Consider the following 20,245-nt stretch of genomic DNA (forward strand, 5'->3'; position numbering starts at 1 on the left):
AGCTCAGATCTTACAGCCTGCCCACCACACTTAGACAGGCAGATCCACACACCTATCCCCTCACCACCCACACGCGCATGTGCACGCGCGTGTACACACACACACACACACACACACACACACACACACACACACGCACGCACGCACGCACGCACACACACACGCACACGCACACACGCACACAGACACATTCACCCATATTAACCCCTCTCCTACCCCTACTGTCTCATTCTTACAGATCCTGCGGCTTATTAAGGCCTAAAGAGGGTCCCCCTGGTCAGTGGTGAGGGGAGGGTGTGAAGGTGGGAGGGCTGGGCAAAGACATAGTTTTGCTTTCTCTGTTGTTTGTTCACACCAGTGGAGTGGACTGTCGGGTTCTGGGATATTGTTCGCAGCTGAGTTCACTGAGCCTCTCTTTTCTCATCTTGTTTTTGCCAAATGTCCCAGCTGCTGTCGTGTGGAAGGCTGAATGTTTACCATCAGTGCTTTATGGTTACTGTCTACTTGTTGGATCTGGTAAAGAAAGGCTTCAGTGGGGAGCAAGGTTTATCAGGGACAGTACAGGTTTCACTATTTCTTCTCTCTCAGCTACATCCTTTCTTTGCCCCAGCTGAACAGAATTTGTTCCTCTGTGACTTACACACACAAGAGTTGTAGACAGTAAACATTGTGACCTTTAGTGACTCCCTGAACTTGCCTTTCTCATAGTGACTATAACAGGAGATGAGGGGGCATTTCAACTTCCACAATTGTTTTATTAACTGCCTGGCACTAAGGAATCCACTGACCTGAATATCATTAATTTTCTAAACAAATTGTGCTGTGAGCACAGTTAATCTTTCAAGTTGTAATCCCGGAGTTGCTTGACCTGACCTGTGTATTTGTAGGAAGTGAATGAGTAGCTCTTGATAAATTATGGCCTTTTGTGAGCCTAAAGAGGGCTTTTTCTGAGTTAATTATGTCCTTTGGAGCAGAGAATGCCATTTCTAAGTCAGACAGGGTGTTCTCCTGTCTCTGTAACAAGGATAATGGTGCTAAGATTTCAGAATAATTGCATGTGGATTTGTCTTTGGAGTTAAGTGGGTTCAGTTTGAGTGCTGGCATGACTGCATACTCAACTGCATTGTTTTGAGTGTCATTGTGTCTCTGGCACAGTGGGAGTGGCTGAGGATGACAGGAACTGACGTAGGTCCTTAGCTCTGCGGCAGTGCTTGACGGTTGTAACCCCTACTGTAAAAATGGTGGCTTCAGGAACAACACAAGGATGTGACTGTAGAAAATGTGCATCTGAATGTGATATTTAGGACCCAATCAATCAGTTTCTGTGAGAGTTAGCCTCTTGCTGCTAGATGCCACTCTGTGCAGGTGACAGTGGTGTGGGACAAGTACCATCTTCCTCTGATCCACAGGCTGAACTCGCTCCTCCTTCTTGGATCCCCAACTAATGGTACACTACTCAGACACTTGAGAGGGTCTTTCTGTTCCTTGTCCCTCACTGGTACTCACCAAGTCCTGGGGACCCTGCTGCTCTTATTCACCCCTGGCTTCAAGCCAGCATCTCAAAACTTAGGTCATTTCATCTGTTACTAGATTCTGAAATTAGTTTTTCAAAGATACAGGAAGGAAGAGGTGGGATGGGAAGCGTTGGAGGTTCTGCACATAGCAAGGCTGATTTAGATGATGAGACTCACGTGTAACAGTGGTTTTGTAAACTAGGGCTGCCGCTGCCGAGGGCTTTGTGAGCACTGACTTACCCATCCCCAGCAGCAGCACAGAAGATGGGGTGGTTAGGGTTATCAGTGTTAGACAGTTGGTGAAATCATCTTAGGACCTTAAAGCTGGCCCAGGGTCACAGGCAATGCCACCGTTCCAGAGCAGGCTGTGTGTGCTTGTGAGTGTGTCCTATGTGGATGTTGCCATTAAATACAGGTTGGAATGGCTCTGTGTGGCAGAGCCCTGTACTTCCATCCACACTTTCGAAAAGTACTGATTGAGCAGTGCCTTTCCTCAGGGGATCTCTAAAGAGCCCATTCCCTTCAAAGAGTATGAAGTCTGTAGTGACAAGGCCCCGTGCCTCTGGTCTCTACCTGCTTCCTAGACCCTCTCTGCTGACTATCTTTCTTACCCACTGGTTTTTTGCACCTAGATAAGCCATGCTTTGAAAGACCTTGGGGTCTTTGCATTGGTACTGATGACCTTGGGCCTCTTTATGACTTGCCACCATTACAAGTTGGCTTAGAACAGCAATAAAGAAAGTTTCCTGTTCACTTACTGTCTGTCTGAAGGCACTGGGACAAAAGCATGCCCAAGGAAATACAAGAAATATTCCAGAGCTGAAGAAGAGGGAAGAGTCGAATTGATCATTTCTGTTAAAACATTCTTTAATCATCTTCCTGCCTGGCTTTTCCAGGATCCATTTAATTGGCTATCTTTATATTGTTGACTTGGTCAAAGTCTTTTGGGTTTTATCCATTTGTTTACAGGCCTCTCAACATGTACCCTAACTGAATGCTGAGGTGCTGATGATCCACATCCATTGGGCATGCTTTCCACTCTGCTGGGGTCTGGGGAAAGTCTTAGACCTTAGATCAAGAGAACAGTTCAGATCTGGAGAGGTGGCTCAGTTGGTAAAGTGTTTCCTATATGGTCATGAGGACTTGTGTTTGAATTCTAGTACCAACATAAAAAAAGGCAGATCACTGTGGTACGCTCTGGATAAGACATAGGAAGCCATGTATCAGAAAACAAGGTGTAGCTTGACTGAGGAAGAGACGAGAGATTCACCCCTGGCCTCTCCATACACATGTATGTACACACACACACACACACACACACACACACAAGAGCAAGTGAGCAGTTGAGCAGTCATCTGCTCCATAAGCCAGTGGGTAGCCAGTGGGTAGCCAGTGGGTAGTAATGGCTGGCAGCTCACATCTAGGTGATCCTGACATGGGAGTAAATAGGGCATGAATGGTGCCTGGCATTAGCAATCCTGTTGTCCAGGAAGCCAGTTGTTTCTTTAACCTTTTCTGTCATGGGTTTCTTGTTGGGCAGAGTGCCTTTGTGATGCAGGCTGCCGGGCACCAGAAAGGCCATGTAGACTCAGGCCTTGGTCAAGGGCAGCTCTCATCCATTGGGCATGTATGATCCTGGCCAAACCCACTCAAATTCCTTCTCTGTATCTAAGATTTTAGTGAATTTTGAAATCTTGACAGCTGGCCTTGGGGAGCCCTCTGGCCTTCAATAGGTGTTGATTGGAAAACCCTAGATCCTGCTTTGTCCCTGAAGTAGAAGTTGCAGTGATAATCTCAAGCTTGTTTCCCTGCGCCACCCTGCTATGACATCCCCGACCACCCTCCTATGAGAGGTGATGGATCCCTCTCATAGGATCCCTCATTGTGAGAAGAGGAAACTGAGGCCCAGTAAGCTTGAACAAGTTGCCATTGTGTTCCATCAGTAGCCTTTAAAGGCGAATTAGCAGATAGCTGTGTGAGCTGCCTCAGAGAGTTTATCCCATGTACTCTAGGTTGGAATAAACAGATATTTCCCAGGGGACATTCTTGCTCAGGAGGTCAGCCAGACCTGGCTCTGTGGAGCAATCCTTCATTCTGAAAATGTTCCCTCTCTGTTCCTCCTCTCCCTTCTCCAGCAGTGGGGTACAGTGTATGGAGAGTGGCTGCAGCCCACAGTCAAGCTCTGTCACAGAGGCCAGTGTTCTCTCCTTACTGCCCTTCCCATTTGTTTCCTTTGGTTAGGTCTGTTTGTCTTCTATGCACATACTGTCTACCCACCATCTTCTGTCTGGCATTGTTTTGGAAGCAGCGTCACCCGGAAGCCAAGGCTAGCCTCCAGCTCTCAGCGTCACCCGGAAGCCAAGGCTAGCCTCCGGCTCTCAGCGTCACCGGAAGCCAAGGCTAGCCCCCAGCTCTCAGTGGTCCCACTGCCTCCTGAGAGCTGGGACTGTAGCACTGGTCTTTCTTGTCCACTTTACTGCTCCTCACTGGCTCCTGTAATTTTGTTCCGCAGACATGCCTGAAATGCATCTTGATTTGGGCATCTTGAGAGATTTAAAGCCCTGCATTTTGTTGCCACGATTTCTTTTACTTTGCAGGATTTTATTTGGATACAAGTCTGTTTTGCAAGACCTGGCTTTTCTTATTTCTTCCATCATTAAACTTTAATATTTCCCCATTTCTGCTCTTTTATAGAAATTTGTATTTCATTTTTTTTAGGGTGTAATAACGGGCCTTCGGTGCCCTGCAGTTTGACTTCCTGTCAGCTCTGTTCTTAGAATCATACATCTGTGGGGCACAGCACGCTTTTGTTTCCTTCTCTAAGGCAGATCTGCCAGTGGCAGTTGTGGGAGTTAGCATGCCTCTGTTGCTCTCCTCTTGGAAGATCAGTTGTGAGTGCCCAGGAGTGTCTGTCAGACTCTCTTCTTCCATTCCCTGACCTTCATAGCACTGGACTAGGGTTTGGTTTTAGGACTCTTCCACCTAAGTCTCAAAAATTGCTGAGATTTTCTTGAACTCTGTGTGTGTGTGAGAGAGAGAGAGAGAGAGAGAGAGAGAGAGAGAGAGAGAGAGAGAGAGAGAGAGAGAGGAGAATATAGGGCAGGGGTCTGTGTATTGATAGTGCCTACATGCAGAAGTCTGAGGATAACCTTGGCTATTGGTCTTCAGGTTCCTGCTAACCTTTACTTTAAGATTGTCTGACTCGGCCATGCCAATCAGGCCAGCCCACCAGAATCTCTCACTGAACCTGCAGCTCACCAGTTCCAGCTAGTTTAGCTAGCTAGCTTGCCAGTCTTTCCTTTCTAAGTGCTGGGATCTCAGGATCATGGCTGCCAAGCTTCATGTAGGCTTTTGGGATGGAAACTCCTATTCTTGTGCTTGTGTGGCAAGTGTTTTATTCACCAAGGTGTCTCTCCAGCCTGGTTTCACATTCCTAATAAAATAACTGTTTCCAGCACAGAACATTTAGTAAGAAGAGTGGCACTGTTTACTTAACTGGAAGCTACTGTGGTCTCGAGGCTTCTGTGCCCATCCTGTCTCAGGATCACCTGGTGATCTTTTGTTGTGTGACGCTTCATCTCTGTTCGAACCTGATACTGAAGAGAGAACCAGCTGAAGAATTATCCCCATCAGATAACACTGTGGGCATGTCTGTGGAGAATTGCCTTGATTAATGAGTGATGTGGGAGGGCCCAGTCCATTGTGGGCAGCACCATGCCCAGGCAAGTGGGCCTGGGCTGCATAAGAAAGTAAGATGTCATCCTCCTCCTCTTGCTCCACCATCACATTGTCTTCTTTATGGTAAGGGCTGAATAGCTGGGTTTTGAACAAATGAAACACTTAGCATGGTATTTCAGGGTTCCAGGGATTTGCCCTTTTTTTTGATACCACTGGGTGTTAAGCATGGAAGGACTTGGGAATGCTCAAATGGGTTTTTAGTTCACGTATGTCTGTGTTTTTTGTTTTGTAAAATTCTAGTGGAGCAAGGAAGCTGTGGAATGGAACATATCTCAAGCTATGTATGCAAGGAAACTGTGAAACTTGTTTTTATGGCATGGCTCATAGGATTAGGGGCTTTAGGATGTTCTTCGGGTAATAATCATGGACCGTGGATTTTCCTGCACCTGGAGTCACAGGTAGTTGTGAACCCGATATGGGTGCTGGGAACTGGAACTCTGGCGGAAGTCTTTCCAGCTCTGGCCTTCCCTTTTTACCAGATGGTAAAATTGACTGCTGGTGGTCCCTGCTTGACCCCATATCTTGAGACACCTCGTAAGTACTAATACACCGTGAGGTGGAGGGGTGAGTTGGAGATACCAACTCACACTGGCCAGTCACTGAGACTGCAGGTGTGTCTGGAGATAGCTTTGTAGGGAGGTGTACCACACTAAATATGTTGTTCTCCCCTACCCTGCCTTTAAAGCTCCGGCTTGCCCATAGGCTCCTCTGGATACTGCTGCTGCATTCTTGTGATCCAGATAAGGATGTCAACTGTATTCCAGGCTGAGCCAACCTCCAGGGCAGCATGTTGAATTTGTCTTTTTGGCATGTGAGACATTATAGGTGATCTACTCATTGGCTGGCCAATCAAACAATTCATAATTGTGCTTAGGAAAACCCAGACTGTAGGGTACTCCACTGCCCCTCTGAAATCATATAACGTGTGTGGTGTGTTCTGTAAACCTGGTCTGGCCTCAGTCAGGAGGGAACCAGTAACTCTTGGTTTCCCCTTCTTGTGAGGAGATGCAGATCAGAAAGACACATCTTCCTGTCTGTTTTGGTCCAGTGCTGCCTACACGTGGGAGGAAAAGAACAAGCAGTGAAGCTGGCCCTGCTGTTGGGACTGCACACCTGATAGCAGGAGCCTTGTGACAGAGTAGCCTTGGACTCGGGTGGATAAGGAGATTAGGGTGGCATTTAGTGTTTCCTTCTGTGACCTTATCTAGGGAGAAATTAAACACTTACATTACATTTACTGGTGCTTTCTGTTCTTGGCATGTGGCCGCAGACTTTGGCTGACCTAGCTCTGTGAATGAGTCTCTACCCCACGCCACAGGTCTGGTGAGATGGAGGGAAGGCCTATGCCATCCTCTGCTGCCTTATGTTTCCAAAGTCTGAAACTTCCTCTGTTATAGTTTGTTTCCATTAGAGTCCCCATCATTAGGTTTTGAGAAACTGAGGGCTGGCGGTTCACACAGCATGGCGGGCCTCAGCTGCAGATTTTTTTCAGGTGGTGGCCTGAGATTAAATTAAGATGATAATTAGGGAATTTTGGACCTCTTGATTTTTAGCCTTTGTGACTGAGTTAGATTTGCAGAAATATCATGAATTGCTAATTTTTTTTTTTTTTTTTTTGGTTTTTCGAGACAGGGTTTCTCTGTATAGCCCTGGAGCTCACTTTGTAGACCAGTCTGGCCTCGAACTCAGAAATTCACCTGCCTCTGCCTCCCAAGTGCTGGGATTAAAGGCGTGCGCCACCACCGTCCAGCTATGAATTGCTAATTTAAAAACCTTTCTTTTCTTTGTAAAAATAACTCAGGCTAGTTATAGAAATTGAAAAAGTATAAGAAAGCATAATGCTAAATATGTTTCTACTCAGGGATAATCACTAAAAACATTTTATATTTGCATGTATTTTGTATGCATAATTAAGGTCATTGTGCGTAAATTTTGATTTCTGTTTTCTCTCTTGCGTTGGTTGCAACACACTATAGGGGTTTGCATGGGTTTCTTGTAACTGCTGCACCTGCACCGTCTTCCCACCTGTCAGAGTGGCCCTAAACAGCATCATGGCTAGAGACCTGAGTGCTGAATCAAGGTGCAAGCAGGACTCATCCCTCAGCTGCCTGTAGGGTTATTTGCTGGTCCCTTGTTCTGTTAGCCATGGCATTCAAGGCTTATTCAGATTATTGCTTTTTTGTTTGTTTGTTTGTTTGTTTGTTTGCAGTATTGGGATTTGAACCCACCCAGGCTTCAGGCATGCTAGACACTCACTCTTTCTGAGCTGTGTCTCCAGACTACATTTTTTTTTTTTTAAACTGTGTTTCTAATATTGAGAAAGGCTCTCACTAAGTAACACAGACTAGGTTTACTTCCACTCCTGGGCCTTTGCTGGCCTTGAGTCTGTGCTGGCTTGATCTCAAGGTTATTGATAATATCTGCAGAGTGCTTGTTCACATAAGGTTCCATTCACAGCTTTCAGGATAGGGCCTGCCATCTCTAGGGCTCTTGTTTAGATCTGTTAGAAGGGCTCTGAGGCTGGACTATGTGGGCTCAAATCCCAGAGCCCTCTCACACATGCCGGATTACCTTGAGCAAGAACCTTGATTCTCTGCCAGTCATTTTCTATCAAGAGGTTGAAATGAAACACCTGCATGCCTGAGTTGGTATAACCTTTGATGGGGTGAGGGTGTGTGTGTGTGTGTGTGTGTGTGTGTGTGTATTACACTACTTTACATGCTTAGTGTAATGCCTAGCTCAATTAAGGATTAGTTGTTATTGCAGTTTTTATTAAAAATTCTGCATAACATGATTTTTTTATTTTAATAGCTTAATATTTTTTATGAGTCAACCACATTTATTTATCCAGTAATTTCCTTTTGTTGGCAAGAAGTCTTTCTGTGTTTTACTTCATGCATAAGGCTACTGTGGATATCCTTGACTGTCTAGTTTTGTTCTGTTTCAGTTCTGTTTTCTACTGTAGAATTTGGGAAATGGGAGTTGTGGCTTCAAAGGGCATATGCAGCTTTTTAGCTTTTTAATCAGCGTGGTTATCGGCCTTCCAGAAGGCTCACACCTGCTGAGTTCCTGTGTCAGCCAAGAGATGAGAGAGCCCGTGGTTCTATCAGCTGTGGAGCACCAGCCTTTCCTAGTTGAAAATTTAGACACTCCTGGTTCTTCGGAAGTTGTCTGCAGTTTGGGCTGAGGTGTGAGTTTGCAAAGGGGCCAGTGGCCTTCTGTTCTGCTATGTCTCTGAGTTCCGTTTCCATTCATTTCAAGGCCTGAAGCTTCCAGAGAGCTCATGAAGTCAGTGAGGATGAGTGTTTTAGAGAGCACATGCTAACAGTAGGATGACTGCAGTCTATAGTTTTGTTCTTGTTTTCAGACTTGGACATTTAAAATGTCCAAAATTCTGCTTGGTGGTACTCGAACAGAGAACCAGTAGGCTTAGCTTTGTGGCTAAAGCCATGTGAGGTCCCAAGGGAAGGTGAGAGGGCAGCTGTGGAAACCAAGAGCCAGCTGCCTACCTCCTTTCCTTTTCTGCAGTGAGGGCTGTAGCCTGGGCCACCCACATCCTGACTTCTGGGTCATCGAGGAAGAGTGCGGCTCTGAGCATGATTCCAGGGCCCACATGAGAGGCCCATTTGCTCCAGTGCTACTCAGGCTATGGAAAGTGGGTGGGCTTATTCTCCCCAGTTGTGATTAATATGAATGTACAGTAAATCCAGTAACTTGCCTGAGAGGAATTCAGTAATAAGCAAGCCACTTGGGGGCTGAATGGGAGTCTTTGCCAACATGAAGACCTTGGGGTAGACCCAACTCACAGACTCAGGATGATTAGGAGAAAGCAGTGAGAAGAGGGGAGCAGAGGTGCCAAGGAATGCCTCTGTCCATTGGCGCTGGCCCAGAGGAAGAACCTCTGTACGGAATGTGTGTATGCTGCCTGCTTGGTTTCAGACTTTCTTGCCTCAGCACTGAGAATAAACCTCTGCTGTTTGGAACTCCTTGTTTGGTGGCAGCTTGCTTCAAAGCTCATATGCCAGTCTGTGTTCTATACAACAAAACAACTTCTCTGATCAAGTGCCAGCCTGGTGGCAAGAAAGCTTCGAACCACTCTGTGCTTGCTTTGTTACACTGCCACATGGAGTTGGTGGCAGGTGGCACTGGTTTGAGCATTATTTGTTCCAGGCGTAAGTCTTGTCATCCTCTTTGTTTTTTGGCTGGGAAACTGAGGCCTGGACAGAAGCAGTGGCAGCGCAGACTCTTTGCTGCTTGGGATAAGTAGGCGAGGGTCAGCTTACTCTTGCAGGCCAGCTGCTGTCCCTGTCACCTACTCCTCCAGCATCTGCTCATGAATATCTGAAATCCTCGGGCCACTAAGCTGTTCCCCAGGCAGAGTAGCTGGGCACATGGTAGCCAGTAAGCCAGCTTTGGTAGACAGTGGACCCGCTGAGGCTGAAGGCCATTCAGGCCTCTTCATTCAGATTTCCAGCCCACTCTTCTGACTTGGCAGTTTTGGCCATGACTTCTTTTTGGAGCCGATATAAACTATGTGTTTTCTGAATGGTTATTGTCTTAGAACAGTGAGGTCTCTCCAGTTCTTATATTGCCCGGTGGATGTTTGTGGCTGACAGAAGGGTCGATTGCCTTTTCTTTTCTAGTCTTGCTTCCTAATTCTGCCTTCAGTATATTAATCTCAGAGCCTTAGCAGTCTGCTCTACAATACGTGGGAGTTTGGGTTCTTGAAGTTCACGTGACTCCAGATTCACCAGCGCTACAACTAAAGGGGAAGTATGGCAAGTGGCCAAAAGTCTGGGATGTTCTTATGTGTGTATTTGTGCATGTATTTGTACATATGTATATATGTATGTGTGTGTATATATGTGCATGCATATGTATATGCATAGCTGTGTGTATATATTCAATAAAATGGAAAATATATAAAGTAGTGTTGTTTACCATCAGGTCAGTGAATTCACGTTAGACCATCCATCCTGCATGAGCTGCCAAAAGACTGATGGCCACATCAGTAAGCCAGGCTATACCAGAAACAGAATTAGCCATAGCCGAACTATAACCCTAGTGACAAATCAAATTTTATTCCTTAAGACAGAACATTGATAAGGCAGGAAAAGCCGTGCAGTAAGTCAAGGTTTAGCTTTGATTTGGGGTATCTGTTTGCTTCCATTACTCAGTTACTCTTCTGGGGTTCTCCTGATCCATGTTTGCAGTGGAACCCTTCTGTTGGTGTTTTACAGGCCCCGCCCTTATTATGCCCCGTCTTCCCTGAAGTGGGGGGGGGAGGGGGAGGGGCATACTAATCTCTAAGGTTTTAGAAACCATTTGCTCTCTGGGGCTCTGCACTCTGGGGCTTTTTCCTTGAGTACCCTTGAGACAGTGGTATGAGTCCCAAGCCATTCTCCCCTCTTTTCTTTATTTCAGAAGCTCCTGTTAACTCACTGTCTGCTTCCTCTTCCTTTCCGGACCTGGCCTAGGGTCTCTTATTTTACAATAGTAACCTTTGGTTACAGGAAACAGGAATGTTCTCACGCCAGTTTAAGTTGGCAGAGGATTGCCAAGGAGTCTCAGGAATGCAGGGAACAAACTCAGCAATCTGCTGGGAGTGTTGGTAGGAGGCCCCAGCTCGTGCCGTGTCTCTGCCATAAGGCAGCTCAAGGATGAGGGGCAGGCTGGGTAGCTCACTCATCTCCAGACATCTCTTACACTTTCACTTCTAATTTCCCAACAGGAATAACTCAGGTCACGCTGATTGGAAATCAGTTGACTGACATCAGTGAAGCTGTGGTTCCTGAGTTTAAAGAAAAGGTAAAAACTCTACTCATTCTTGGGGGTGGGGGGTTGGCAAACATGCCCCCTCTCTGCTGGGCCTCTTCTTGTTCATCAAAGACCTTCCTCAAATGTCTGCCTAGGGGGTTGTTTTGAATTAAGGTAACACAGGAGGGGGTCAGAGGTGAGGTTTTAAACTCACTGGTTGTGCCAGGCACTCTTGTCCATGTGAGCCTCTAGGCAGCTCACTAAACAACTGCATGTAACTGTCTCCCTAACAAAACATTGGACTTTAAACTAGCCAGGTGGTTCCTTTTCTCAAACTGTTTCTGCTCCTGCTACTTATTCCAGAGAAGCTTCTGATGCAGCCAGTCATCTTCGCGGTTGCCCTTCCTTGGTGACCACAGCCATAGCAGTCGCTTGGGTCTAGAATACCTACCTGTTTGTTTGCAGGTGACTGTACACACAGCATCCATTTTCCTTCTCCCAGCAGTCTTGGGAGACAGGCAGGCAGATGGTAGCCTTTCATTGTGAGTGAGCTCTAGGCTTGCTCTGAGTCAATGTAGAGATAGTCTGTTTTCTCAGTTCCTTGTAGGGTGCCTGGGTCAAGTTCTGGAGTCCTACCCTTTCCAACCTCAGGTTCCTCTCAGGGAGTTTTGCCCTTCTGCATACCCTGCTGCTTCTCTACTGCCAGTCTGGCACCTTTCTCCATAGCCAGAATCCTCCTTATCCCTTCCAATCAGCATTTGAAAGTGGCCTCTCCACTTGGGGCTTATTTAAGCTAGAAGTAAAGTTGTTTCTATGAGTGCTGCATGGGCACACGTCATAAGTCAACTAGAAGACAGTGTCTAATCAACTTGATCCTGCTGCATCTGATGATGTTTTCTTTTTCCTTTTTAAAATAATTGCAAATGATACTGTCAATCAAGGTGGCACTGCACACTGAATTTGCCATGTGGCATTGTTTAGTTAAATGGAATTTCTAAAAAAAGAAAATCAACTTTTAATTAGAAAGCAGATTGTCAACTGACGTTTGATTTGTCCTTTGATGGGGAAGTTGGAAAACAGATGCCACAGCACGAGGCCAGGTTGTGGTCCAGAAGGAGGCCGATTAGCTTGCAAGCAGGATGCAGTTTCAATGAACCATTGTTTCCTGAAATAGGCCGACCTTTCCGGTCTCTTCTCTCCTAAGGCCTTCCTCTGTTATAGGCTAACCTTTCTGGTCTCTTCTCTCTAAAGGCCTATCTCTGTTTTTGATACCAGTTGTCCATAAGACTGAGCAGGAGTCCTCTAAACAGGGCTGTAAGTACTCTGACGGTGTAAACTGTATGGCCCATGACTGATAACCAGCACTCTTTTACTGGGAATGTTTGCATTGAGAAGTCACCCAGCCTGCCATGATGCTGTAACTGAGAATGTATCAGGCTGTGTACTTCCATTTGTAGCATTTTAAAAAGTTTTCACTTTGTGTTTCCACTATATGTTGTGCTGTCACATGAGGCTTTTTCATATAAGTGAGTATGTGACCCTCCCCCACGTCGTTCCGCCCTTCCCTGTGACCCCTCTTACCCATCACTCCTTTCTTCCCCTAAGCAGTTTTACTTCACTTTCATGCCATATACACATACATCACTTTATGTATCTCCATGAAATCTAGCAGGCACAAATGAGAACAAACTGAAATTTGTCTTTCTCAGACTTTTTTAAGCATAAATTTGCTTAATATGATTATCTCTGGTGATATCTATTTCCTTGCAGTTGACATAATTTTGTCTTTTATGGCTGAAAAAATTCCATTATCAATCAGTTTTTTTTTTCTATCCATTTCTCTCGTTGTTAGATACCTATAGGTTTTTGTTTTCTAAGCCTTAAAGGTCTAGTACCTGTGATGCTGAGGCTGCCTCAGAGGCAGCCTGTGCTTCTAGTTGACTTGGCCTCGTTGGTTGCACCCCACCTCAAGCTGGCACAGTGGCAGGGACAATTAAGTCACTGTCAGAGGAAAGGACCAGAGAAAGGTGGCAGTACTGAGACTACTTCAGGGTGCCCATCATTGCCCGGGACTCCATTTTGGCTCTGTCACCTCTTCTGTTTCCTGTTCAGCAGTTAGCAAATGTGGATATAACAGATCTCTTCTCTTCCCTCCATCTCAGTCAGGCACACAATAGTTACCTTGTTTTTCTTTTCAAACCAAGACTTAGAGGGTCTTGATCTGGTTACCTTCTCTCCTTTTCTTCCTTCTAATTCTGGAGACCTCAGTGTGTCTAAGTTGGTTCAAACTCACTTACCGCCTTCCCATATTCAAACCAGCTTCCTGTTTGCCTAGCTGACTACCAAGACCTGTCAGCTGGCAGCCTGACACCCTCTGTCTCTGTTTGCCTAGCTGACTACCAAGACCTGTCAGCTGGCAGCCTGACTCCCCTCTGTCTCTGTTCTGCTCTTCCCTTTGGCCTGAGAATTAAGTAACAGTACGTCCATTGTCCTTGTCCCCCTCTCCTTCAGCTTGTCAGTGGCATTCTCTCTCTCTCTTTTTTTTTTTTTTTTTTTTTTTTTTTTTTTTTTTAGTTTTTCGAGACAGGGTTTCTCTGTATAGCCCAGGCTGTCCTGGAACTCACTCTGTAGACCACACTAACCTCAAACTCTGAAATCCTCCTACCTCTGCCTCCTAAGTGCTGGGATTAAAGGCATGCGCCACCGCTGCCCGGCCAGTGTCATCCTCTTGTACTTGGATTGTATCTCTAAATCTGTGAAAAAGACGGTGTGGACTGAAGATTACTGTGACTGATTTCCAAATGCAGTAAGATAACTGTCAGGCTCTCAAGGATGTACTGTATGGGATAGCTATTGTTCTGGGACCTGGATCAGGGGGTGGTTTGTTCCCAACAACCCCAGAACTTCACTTCCTGGAACTCAGAGGTGAATCATTATTTCATTTGGAACCTTCCTCAGTTCACAAGCAATACATAGTGAAATAATATCCTGTCACTTTTTCTATCTCCGAGTGGTCCTTTTCCCCAAAATTTTGGCATAAGACTGTTCAGTAGTGTTGTAACTCAAGAATTCATCAACGATTCTAAGCTGGTGATAGAAAAGCCGGATACCTTCTAGAGGAGGAAGAAAAGCAGAGCTAGCATGTGCAGGCTCCAGCTAAACACATTCTGTCCCCAGCATGGCTCTTTATATCTTGACCTTGACCTTTCTCTGTGAGTGTTTACACTTGCCGCCACATCTCTGAAAAGCACCCCTCCCCCTTCTTGATCAAACACCCCATCTTCACAGGCTTCCTCTTCAAAGTAATGAACAGAAATAGTAAAATTCCAGCTGTAGTTTTGGTGGCCTGTAATGAACACAGCTGTTATATGATCTTAAATTTGAAATATGACTGGTGAATCACAGCAAAAATGACCACAAGATGCTGTACAAGGAAATCTACAGATGTCGCAGGTATTGCGGTTGAGTTTATGACTAGGATCCCTAAGAGCTCAGAGATGAACCTCTTCTTCACCTTTAGAGTAGAAAGTCATGTGACCTTTATGGTGGGTCTTAGAGGAGACCCAAGTGTGTTAGACAGTAGGAGGGATAGGTCTGTCAAGATGGCAAGGCAGGTAGTTGTGGAGGCATGTGAGTGGAGCCTGAGCTCTCGAAGGCGGATAAGAGCTAGACTATGGAGGGCCTTACTTGGGGACAGGGTTATATAGGAGTCTGGCTTCTTTAATTCTGTTGGTAGAGGAACACTGTTGTAGAATTTATGCAAGTGAGTTAGTTCTGGGTTAGGTTTCTCTTTGGAATGTGACTGCCTTTCTAAGACCCTCTAAAAGGCAGCAGTGCATCCCATCGAGTGTCTTTTTTTTTTTTTTAAGTATAGAATAGAGTTTATTTAGGGCATGGGAAGGGGAGTTAAGAGGGTAGTAGAGGCAGTGAAAGGCAGAGAGAGAGAGAGAGAAGAGAAAAGAGAGAGGAGGGAGGAGAAAAGAGTAGAGGCCAGCCTTGAGCATGTGGAGAGAAGAGGGGAAGGGAAGTCGGGAAAGAACAAGAGAGGAGCAGGAGCCCAAGAGCCCATCTTGTGTCCTTTAGTCTATTATTTATTTTATTGTGTGTGTTTGTATTGGGGCAGGGATGTGCTGTGGCCTCCTATGGAGGTCAGAACAGTGAGGGAGTTGCTTCTCTCCCAGCATGCAGTTTGCAGGGATCAAATGCAGGTTGTCAGGCTTGGTGGAAAGCACTTCTGTCTGTGGAGCCATTACTCCTCTCTCAATCTGTTGTCATGGATGTAAGACTCAGAATTCTAGGGTTCCCATTGTGAGATTCCAGTTTGGTGACTTAGCTAGGAAGATGACACACAGGTAAAATGCAGTGGTCCAGTGGGTGCTCACATGCAACACTGCTAGCCAGGGCTGCTGGGCTGGGATATTCTGGTGTCTGGTTTCCTCAGATCTTAAAAGCTGTACTCTACTGACGCTGTGTCAGCAAAATCTCTTAACAGTTTCTAACTGCTGGGAATCTAGACGTTTAACAATCAGTTATTGCTCGCTTGTTTTCTCATTATTAGTCTGACAGGTTGGTTTTTGACCCTGCATATCGAGTAATGCATATTTATGCAAGTAATATTTTCATGCTGAAAAAATTTCCAGTGACTTTACTTTCAAACAGGAATGAGGTTTAGATGAGTCATCCGTACCTTCTGCTGAAGACATTCACATCTCCTATATCTGCTGCTATAGTGATTTTGAAGTTTGTCATATGTCTTTGCTGGTAAGGGGAAGTGAGGGGGATGGGCAGGTATGGCTTGCTTTACCCTGCCCATATGAGCAGGGTTTCAGAAGGGTTCAGGTATGCTTTCATACCTTAGGCTTGAGAGAGTAGTGAGTTTAGGAGAATTCACAAGTTAGGCACCTGTTTTGGCAACCTTCAGGATCAAAGACAGGCCAGAATTCAAGGCTGTGGGATAGAGAAGAGAGAGCACATGAGAAGCTCTATCAGGAGGAGGGGGTGAGGAGTAGCAAGGATAGAGTTTCTGTGTCTGGGGTGGCACAGAGGGGAGGTCAGGGCATGTCCATGCTTTCTGCTCCAGCAGTATTAACAAGAGGAACAGGCTGGCACCAGTCAGATGGGAAGGCTTGAAGTAGCAGGTGTTCTCCCACTATTGCAGACAGACATGAGAAGGTGGATGAGCTGCTCCAAGGCCAGGTCCACACTCAGCACATATAGGACCTTGAAGGTACATCAACACTGTATAGTATTGGCCGTGGGAGTCTGGAGGCCGATTGGTTGATTGCTAAGATGGCCCTTGGCTCTATTGAGATTCTGACATTTGGAATTCGAGGGAGTGGGAGGCAGGTCTGAGCTGCATTGAAAGTCAGTGGGGACTACAGCTTTCCCTTATGTGGGGAGCAGTGAGTTCAGGTTCTAGGTTTAGTATTGTAGGTGCCTGATCAGCCCTCTGATGAGTCAGTTATTCAGCAGCAGTGGGTGGTAGTGGCAGGCCAGGGACCATACAAGCTTTCCCTATCCTATCTTCGGCTGTTGGCATATCCTTATTGATAGTGACAACACAGATGTCTGAATGGATAGAGGCCATGGCTAACCTGGAATGTAGGGTAGCCTGAGATGGTGGGAAGCCCACCTTGTATGATCTAAAGTTCTTTTGTTCTGTACAGTCTGCTCAAACTATCCACCCTCCATGTTCAGTTTAGTAAATCAGCTTAAAGTTTAAACCAAAAGAGGGTGTCTAAATTCAAGGCCAAATATGTATCAATTTGTTAATGACAAATGAACTTTAGTAGTTCAAGGTCATTTTCTGATCGGGCCATTTTCCTTCTCTCATCCCAAGACCCACACTTAGGAAATCCCTGTGAACATGCACCACTTGGTAAATGTTTATTACACCCAGTTCACTTTTGCAGAATATTTGATTTTTTTCAGGAGCCTGGGGCTACAGTGTAGCCAGATAATAGGCCTCAAGATGTCACCAGTTGGCTTTGGTAGTGTTTTGATTCAATCTCTCCAGTGCTGTGACCACATTGTCAGCCCCTCTGCGCTGACTGCCATGACCATCTTTCTGAGCATGACACATTTCAGGCTACTCCTCAGGACCTCCTCTTCCTTGTCCCTGCCGGATACCCTCCTTTTACCCTCCTTTGTAATTAGAGAGGCAGTCCTGCATCACTGCCTGCTCCAGCCCCCTCCTGCTCCATCTCTGTTCATGGCTTGCTCCTTCCTCACTGCACGATACTCTTTACACAGCACACAGTTATTTGTTACTTTCTTCCTATTCCACCACCAGGATCAGACATCTCACACACCAAGGCTGCCTTGTATGCTGAATAGGGTTTCCTATTCCTAGTGTTTTCTAGGAATACTGTTTCCTAGACCTGTCTGTCAGTCATCACGGTCACCACAGTAGATCAGCACTGGGCTGAGGGATGCTGCTGAGAAGTATGTGTGAACCTGCACATGACAAATGTCTGTTGAATACATGAAGTGGGAAGTGAGTTCTCCTCCATCTTCGTCTCCAGGTCCAGCCCTGAAGGTGGGCTGAGCCCCAGTTTCTTTAGCGAGAAGGACCCACATATAGTTTTGGGGACAGGCAGTTGCTATTCTTTTTAAAAAACTGCAGGCAGGCCAGGCAATGGCGGCACATACCTTTAATCCCAGCACTTGGGAGGCAGAGGCGGGTGGATTTCTGAGTTCGAGGCCAGCCTGGTCTACAGAGTGAGTTCCAGGACAGCCAGGGCTACACAGAGAAACCCTGTCTCAACAAAACAAAAAACAAAAAACAAAACACTTGCAGGCAGCCCCTTGTTCCCCTTTCCTTTTTTTTTTTTTTAAATGTATCTGCATCATCTGGCTCTATGATTTACTTACTATACTTTAGCTTAGAGGCTTTTCATTTTAGAGGTTCTACAGACACTGGTGCTTGTGGTGTTTTGGTTGTTAATGAAGTCTGTGCCTATAAGAACACAAGGGCTGTAGTCATGTCTAAGAAGGAGAGGGGAGTGTGCCCAAATCTTGTTGCAGGGACAGGCTGGCAAGTTCTAGTCAAATGACATTTTCTTGTTTGGGGTACAACATAATGCATCGGCCACAGGTGAGACAGAGCCACAGGGTGATGTGCCATGTCCTCTCAAGGATCATGTTTCCATCTGTGGGAAATGATGGAGAGATGGCTCAGTGGTTAAGAGCACTGACTGCTCTTCCAATGGTCCTGAGTTCAAATCCCAGGAACCACATGGTGGCTCACAATCATCTGTAATGGGATCTGACACCCTCTTCTGGTATGTTTGAAGACAGCTACAGTGTACTTAGATACAATAATAAATAAATAAATAAAAATAAATAAAAAAAAAGAAAAAAAGAATGTTAAACATGGGTAGTTGTCGGGTGAGAATGTAACAAGCTTATTAGTGAAGAGCAGGCTGGGGAACCAGATTGCTGAGGTTTGACACTGACACATTACCTACTTACGTTCTGGGTTCAGGCCAATCTAGAACCTCAGTATTGGCTTCTCTTCTCTGGGCTGAGGGCCTAATGACCAGGGAGAGCTGGAGGCCTGAGGATGTTGTCAGGGGCCAGTGAGAGCCACAAAAGGCATCATCATGATCTGTGACAATATGTACAACAAGGCTAATGTCGCAGAGGGCTTCCTGACAGCTGAAAGTGACGGACCAGATGAAATGAAGTTTTATTATTAGGCTGGTTGTGCCCCAAACCTGGCCTTTAAAAGGAGATGATCACCCCATTCTGCCTATTTCAGATGGAGAAATTAGAGAACTGATTTAAACTAAATATATGTCGTTGACTGGTCTGCACCTATTAGTGACTTCTCCCCTGAACCTTGCCTTAATCCTAAACAGATTTATCATTAGCCAAGAGATGATTTGGTCTTGCTTGGCGTGCCTGCTATCTTAAAGTGTCTAACTGAGTAACAGATGAAGTTGAGGACGCCTGTGGGTTTGGATAGGGCTTGTCATTAAGGAGTGGCACTGTTTGGAAAAGCTGGTCCTTCACACATGTGCTATCCTTTCCATCTCAGAGGAAGCTGTTATCAGGTAGAGGATGCTCCAGAGCAGAGGGGAGTGGCGGCAACTGTGGGAGTTGTCTCTTTGACCCAATTGCAGAATTCCTTCTGCAGTCTGCAGTCCATCTTCCTGCCTCCTCTGGCCTCTCCTAGAGATAGAAAGCTCCCTGCCTCAAAGCTAGTCCAGCCTAGCTCCCTGTAACTTCTGCTTATTGGTTCAGGGTCTGTCTTTCAGGGCCACAACTCAACATTCAGCTCAGCCCTTGTTGATACACAGAGCTTTGGATAGTGGAAGGGGTGTAAGAGACCAGTCAGTCTGTGCTCAGGAGGTCCCCTTCAATACCCACATACCTCTGAGCCAAGATTATTTTCTCATAAACAGGAGAGACGTGCAATTATAAGTTAGTCTGGGAAATATGGCAATAACTCAAACTCAAAAGGAGGGCTGTGGCTTAGTGGGCATGGCTGAATGAGAATTTAACAGTGTATTCTCTTGGGTAGCAGTTGGCTTACCTTGTTTTGAGATGCATGGCCTGTGACAAGCTGGACCCTGCTGCATCACACCTCAGTCCTCTAGCAATTCCATGTCCCACCTGAACAGGTGTTCTGTGGTTTTCTGCCCTTTCTCTCCCTGCCTGCTGGGCTGCTGTTTTCTCCCCATGTTACTTTTTCATGCATGTTTGTTTTGTCAGTACTTCCCGTCATGAGAACTGATTGATGGGTACTTGTATTATACTCAGTGCAGTGGGTGTTGTTTTCATACTTAGCTCCCTGGGGGCAGCAACTCACCCCACTTTTCAGGTGAGAAGCCTGGGACAGAGAGAGCTCAAGTGAGCTGCTCATAGTTACAGGACTGCCCAGAGCCCTCACTCCGTGACTGTCTGCTGAGGGCTCCTTCCTCCTTCCTGCTTGCCCTGTCCCCTCTCATGGCTGTCAGAGGCTTTCTTTGATGATCCGGATCAGTGGGCAGCCCTTCCCCAATACTGTCTTCACTTGGTGTTCTGGACGCTCGCTCTGCTCTCACTCATTTTCCTGATCTTTTTTTTTCTCTTGCTGGTTCCTTTCAGCTCCCCAAGGTCCATGCATTGGCTAGCAGCAGAGTGTGGTTCTCAGATCCTGTTTTGGCTTGTGCATTCTCATCAGCTTTTTCAGACCATATCCCATCTCCCATAGCTCCTGAATCCAGACTAACTTCTCCTTGAACAAGGCT

At 46.0% G+C, this 20,245-nt stretch overlaps 1 protein-coding gene across 5 annotated transcripts in view; it reads left to right on the forward strand.

Annotated features, from left to right (window-relative positions):
* Smco4 (single-pass membrane protein with coiled-coil domains 4) overlaps positions 1 to 20,245 on the forward strand; it is a 53,226-nt gene that overhangs the window by 21,516 nt on the left and 11,465 nt on the right. For 4 of the 5 annotated variants that reach the window (XM_031343952.1, XM_031343951.1, XM_031343954.1 and 1 more), the window contains one exon: positions 10,984 to 11,060. The exons of the other annotated variant lie outside the window; for it this stretch is intronic. The gene's annotated coding sequence lies outside the window, so the exon portion shown is untranslated. The remainder of the gene's footprint in view (positions 1 to 10,983; positions 11,061 to 20,245) is intronic. 5 annotated transcript variants of the gene reach the window in all.

This window comes from Mastomys coucha, unplaced genomic scaffold, assembly GCF_008632895.1.
Source record: "Mastomys coucha isolate ucsf_1 unplaced genomic scaffold, UCSF_Mcou_1 pScaffold23, whole genome shotgun sequence".
Taxonomy (NCBI): domain Eukaryota; kingdom Metazoa; phylum Chordata; class Mammalia; order Rodentia; family Muridae; genus Mastomys; species Mastomys coucha.